Here is a 6,468-nt window from a genome sequence, read left to right on the forward strand (position 1 = left end):
AATAGCCAGGAGCGCCACTATCTAAGACTGGTGTTTCTTCCTTGGACTTTGTTGATTTTTTCACTGATTTTCAGCACTGGGACTGGGACTGGGGGTCGACAGAGCAGATGAGAGCCCAGCTAAGAGTGCTGGTAGCCAGCAGCAAAAAACAGCACTTGCTATCCATTGAGCTTTATGTCATCCTTGAGGGTTGCTGCACTTTCTCTTTCCATTTCACAACGTCATCCTATCTCTTTTTGTCTGTCAAGGACAGTGCCTCATCTTCAGTCGTCTGTCCACCTTATTGGTTAGTAGTGCTGTCAATCACTGCTGCTGTGTCCTTCATTTGCATAAAGTGTAAATGCAGTGCAGTGCAGAGAATGTAAGTTAGCATAATCCGTGTATGAACAAAACATGTCGGCTAATATTCTTCTTTCTATAACATCACCACAATTCACTCTGATCCATTAAGGCACTTCAGCAGTCTGTGCCAGAGCTCAGTGAACAGCACTGTGCAAAAATAAACAGAATTAAATTGAATTGAATTAGAACATTAGAACACTCTAGACAAGAACAAGCAATTCGGCCCATCAAAGCTCGCCAGTCCTATCCACTTGTTTATTCCAAATAAAATCAAGTTGAGTTTTGAAAGTCCCCAAAATCTTACTGTCTACCACACTACTTGGTCGCTTATTCCAAGTGTCTATGGTTGAACTTACATATGCAGTGGATTAATGGCAGCTACAGACTCAAATCACCTGACAAATCAAGCTGTCTGTTTTATGTTTCATTTTCATAAATTGCTGGGTCTGCCATAAGCATACAACCTTCCAACATGTTACTCTTCCTCCAGAGCTTGCGTCATCAGCTCTCTGCCATGTTCTCCATTGTGATGCCATTCCCGGTGGTTTTATATGTGGCTTTGCCAAACGGAAGTCCTCAGCTGCAGAACACGTGGTCCGGGGTGCTTGTGCCAGGGGGTCCTTTTCACCTCCGACCTTGTGTTGTTATTTCTTACAAGGCATGCAGAGTGAGATTTACACCCAGTGACAGCGTGCTGTGTGTTTGTGGAGTTTCAGTGTACTTTGTACACATAACAATAAATCTGAATTGAACTGATTACACAGAATTTGCATTTTTATCAAATTAGCCATTTCAAAGAGCCAAAGGTCACCTGAGTGCACAGCACCAATGGACTCTCAGGATTACTGACTTTCTGTGGTTGTGTGAGTACATGATAAAAAGTAGCAGGCAAGTGAAAAGGGCAGATTATGAGATAGAGAAAGAAACAGACTAAAGTGGCACATGCCAGTTAGCAAACTTTATAGCGCATGCTCAGTCGCTCTTGTGGAGGACATGGTCATAAAAGAATGTCATGGATGGCTGACGTCCCCCTGAAAATAGACTCCCTTCCCGTGCCTAGCTGGGAGGCCCAGGTGGCAAACAGGCATAAAGAGGTCCCCTGCCTGCACAAGGATCTGGACATCAGATGCCATCTGATGAATGGGTACACTGGAATCTCGTCAGGATGGCCGTTGGGAGGCCTGCTTAAAGTAAGGACATGGGGGAGCTTCAAGCTACGTGCTTCCCCAAACTGCTAGATGGCAGCAACCCTGGACCCCAGTACTCCAATGGACACCCTCGGGGCATGTAGTGGTGTAGAGCAGCCATTTTGTGGTCCCTGGGTGCCACCAGGGGGTGCTGCTAGGAGCTGTGTTCCTTGGTTTTTAGAACTTCTGATTGACCTGGAAATACTTCTGTCAGACTGTGGCCTGGCACTGGAAGTACACCTGGGTCCAAGATGAAAGGAACTGCTTTACCACATCTGGGTGAGTTGGAGTCGGGTGGAAGGAGGACAAAGCTCACCTGGAGGTGTGAAGGAGAGGAAAGAGAGAAATAAAGAGGAATTTTGTGTATTGGAAGAGGCCTTGTTAAGGTTTTATTGTTAACAAATCACTCATTTGAACCCAGGACTTGTGTCTGTGTGGTGGTGTCTGAGGTGTGGGGTGCTGCAATGCCTCCTACTGGCCACAAGAACTAAAGACACCATTTTTGAATGAGTACATGTATATAGTGAGTTTCATTGTTTCTTCTCAGTAGACATTTACTCAAGAACATTTTATGAACATTTGAACAGGAAACTGGAATAGCTGACAAAAATAAAGCATATGACACAATTGACTCTGACTCTTCTGCTGTAGTTAGCAAACTTGAGAAATTCACAGAGGGCAGTAAAATTGGAGGAATGTAATGTCGAGATCTGTGAATCTTTCTTCACCAACAGATGCCCCACAGCCGCTGGACACCATGACCCCCCCCCCCCCCCCCCCCAACACCCAGTCCATACAAGCATCAATCAGAGTAGGAGCAGAACAGACCCCTGATGGATCCCAGAATCAACTGGGAAAAACACAAAGGGTCTGCCTCCACTCTGCACAGCACTCACAGTACCAGTGTACAGGCCAGCCATGATATCCAGAAACCTCAAGGGGATCCCGAGAACCCTCAGGATGTCCCACAGGGCAGCTCGATCAACTAAGTTGAATGCTTTATGAAGGCTGCAAAGAAACTCTGCCGATATTCATGTTTACTCTCCATGAGAACCCTCAGTGCCAGGATGCGGTCGATGGTCAACTTCTTAGGTGTGAAACCAGACTGTTCCAGTCGCTGGTAGCTGAGCAAGTGATCACTGATCCCATTGAGGACGACCCTAACAAGGACCTTACTTGGCACTGAGAGCAGTGTTATCCCCCTATAGTTGCTGCAATCCAGGCGATCCCCCTTCCCTTTCCAGATAAGGATGACAAGTCTCGTTTTCCAGTCAGTTGGGATGATGCCAGTCTCCCAAAAGGAAGCAAAGATTGCTTGCCATGCCAGGAGGACAGTGTTACCACCAGCCTGGAGAAGTTCACCCCAGATACCACAGACCCCGGCAGCCTTCCCTACCCTAAGTTGGCTCACCACCTGTGCAATCTCAGTGAGATTGGGTGGTTCACAGCTAATTGGAGGATCAGCTTCAAGGACCATGGACCCCGAGATATCCAACATCTTAGCCGGAGGATCAGCTTTGAACAACTGCTCAAAGTAGCCAGCCCAGTGGGTCACAACTGCAGTGTCATCCGTAAGGACCGTTCCATCAGCCGCCCTGACTGCGACTCTCTGAGGAACAGATTTGGATGTGAGTAATGCTTCGATTCCTCTGTAAGCAGAACATGGGTTGCTAGACCACAGATGGTGTGTCACTTGCTCACAAATTCCTCTAACAAATGCCTCCTTATCTGCCCTCAGAGCCCTCGTAGCTGTCCTTCTCAGTTCCCGGTACAGACCAGAGTTGCCATTGAGCCGTGCGCTGCGACTCCTCTCAATGATATCCAGGGTGCCCTGCGAGATGAAACATCCCCTTCTGGGAACACCGGTAACACCAACACAACCCTCAGCAACTGTCAGGGTTCTGTCATGGAGGGTCTCCCACATCACATTAGGATCGGTAGTCGCAAGCAAGTCTGCAAGTTCCTCACACAAACTGCATGCAAACTCATTAGAAACAGCCTAATCTTGGTTTATGGTCAGTTCAGGCTCATTTTCTTAGTAGGTGGCAGTCTACTGGACCTAACATGGATCTTCAGAGTAGCAACAATAAATCTGTGGTCAGAATTCACAAACATCAAGTTCAACAATACAGCTCAAGGCACTTTAACCAGGATCCTGTGATCCGCAGCCCCTGACCCTTAACAAATTCAAGGAACATGGAGCCACTGTCACCACGGTCACCAGACCCATGGGGACCAACACAACCATCATAGCCAGCCCTGTCAGTGCCAGTGGCTAAATTGAAATCACTCATGACTAGAGGAGTGTCACCTCGTGGGCACCCATCAACCACCGAGCAAAGTTGTGAATAAAATGTCTCCTTTACCGAGATATCACTCACCACGGTCGAAGCAAACACGAGACAAAAGACAAGGCACCCAGGGAGTGCCGTAATCTGAGTCTCATAATACACTCTCCTCAAATTGGGACCCAAGTGCTGCCGTGCAGTGGGTGACGCCTCAGTACCACACCAGTTCTGATCCCCAACAGGCCTGACCCTAACCCTACCCCTAACCCCATCCTGTTCATGAAGTGATCAGCCTTCCTATGGCTGTCTGCAGTGGAGTTACTCACCCGGAGATCAGAATGGAGTCCTGTCTTTCGTCTCAGAGCTGCGTGAAGTTTTTTTTATGGTGGCTGGAGAGCCAATCCTTCCACCAACTCCCTTGATTTCCCTACAGGTTTGAGGACCTCTCCAAGTGCAGTTTAACGTCATGCCCAGGACACAAGATGTGTCCTTTAGTCTCACTGCCTTGTCCCTCTTCTCCCCCAGATATCCTCTGCTCCTGTTGGGGGGTCCCACTCCTGAGGCGCGCCCCTATGAAGAGGAAGGTTTTCTATTCTTTCCATTGAGAGATGGAACTGTGCCCTCCGACTACACACGGAGCTCGATTCACTCCTGAAAGACACTTATGTTTGTTTGAAGTGTCTGATAACCTTTCTGTCTTTAAAATCTCCTGTATCTGCACAACTCTGTGACTCAAGCGTGACCGTGTAAGTGGATTTCACTTTCACCAAACAACAAAACTTTTAATTCTCGTGGATACGCCTCTTCATTGGGTAGAAACACGACTTTTCCCTGATGGCAACACGAATTACACGATCTACAAGTCTCCAACTTAAAGTTTAAATCCGAACAATATCTACATATGTCTGTCCTATTACTTCTGTCCATATATTTGATCTCTTTTCGCTGTTCCGTTATTTCACCGAGTAATAATTTCTGTTTGTTTGCGCTAATGCGATCTTTACTGTCATTTTTTGGAGACTTTCAAATTTTCGTACTTCCATTACCTTTAACCTACTCTGCACGTGTATTGCGCCGACGTGTTTTAATTCTTTACGACGTTCTACTTTGTCATCTACTCTTTGTCTCATGGGATGTGAAAACGTCTCTCTGAGAAAGTCTCGTCTCGTCCTAAGATTTTTTTATATAACAGAGAGATGAGATATCGTATTTGCTATTAGTTTATAAATTAGCGTTGATATATTTAAGTGTTGTCTTTTTTTGACACCGTCTTCTGTTGTCATTCTGTTATGTTTTGAATAATAAACAGTTGTTTTTCTTTTGCTCTTTTAATTAAGTAAATCCAACACTTTTTATTGACAATAACATATCTGGGCACTTCTGACAAGTAAAATCAAAGATTTTTATAGAAATGTAAAATATTATCAAAGGTTCCTTTGACAAAATGATGATTTACTGTACACAGTACAAACAGTGTATCGTATCTGGCCAGTGCCAGAGTATGTTTTTTGTTATTAATTGGTGAAACACTTCATTTAAATTAGGCAACTGTACAACTATTGCATGTTGCTATCATTACAATTATTTTATACAAGGGATGTTCAAACAGTTTCCGCACTTTTTTTTAAACTCTGTTATTATTATTAAGAATTTCAAAAACACATGACATCACTTTTCTTCGTAGTCACCTTCCTCTGCGTTGTTCCAATTTTACTACTCCTCACTCCCGCCTTCACCGTTTCCAACGAAAATATAAAAGTGAGAAACTTTTTGAACATCCCTTGTATTTTTATTGGATAGAACTTCAAAAGGTGATTAAAGCTAAATGCATGCTATGACTTTATTGATTCAAAAATGAATTCCTATCTCATAATATATTTATATAATTACGAGGTTTAATACAGTATCAATATACTGTAACACAGGGTGTGACAATAGACGGCGCTATACCAGCGCTTAACTCAACACAGACAGACATGGGTGGCACACTTATTAAAACACAAACTTTTATTTTCCTTTTACTTCCCTCGTGGAGAATGTCTTCCCTGTTCCCACGAGCCCACAGCACAGTCCAAGCACAATCACAATCACAATTCCTTAACTTTCTTCTTCTCTTTTCTCCTCCACTCCTCCCGACTCTGGCACTCGGAGTGGTGACTGCTGGCTCCCTTTATAGCCCACCCAGAGGTGCTTCTGACAGCACTTCTGGGTGTGGCAGAAAAACCCACCCAAGAGGGCTCAGCAGCTGTTGCAGCACCCCCTGGTAGCAACCCCAGATCCCAACAGGGCTGTAGAGAATTCCAACTCCCATGAAGCCCTGCGGAAATCTGAGGCACCACTGCAACCTATGCCATCTAACATTCTGGGGGAGGTACTGCTCTGACCACACTTGCTCCCCCGGTCCTCTATGTGAAGAGGTGTCCCAGCCAGACAAGGACCCTGACTGTCTGTGACAAGGGTAAGGAAGCCCAAGTTGGCTTGCTCTGTAATAGATTTATTTTAGTAAACTAAACTATAGCTCTATTTTGTAATTCAAAAATGAATTAATATTATGCACTTTTGCCTTGGGAGGATATGAATACATTTTGTTAATAAGCAGTGTCACACACATGCGAGTAGGAGGCAGCTAAAGGGCCTGAGTAATTGTAATA

The sequence above is a fragment of the Erpetoichthys calabaricus genome, chromosome 10 (genome assembly GCF_900747795.2).
Source record: "Erpetoichthys calabaricus chromosome 10, fErpCal1.3, whole genome shotgun sequence".
NCBI lineage: Eukaryota > Metazoa > Chordata > Cladistia > Polypteriformes > Polypteridae > Erpetoichthys > Erpetoichthys calabaricus.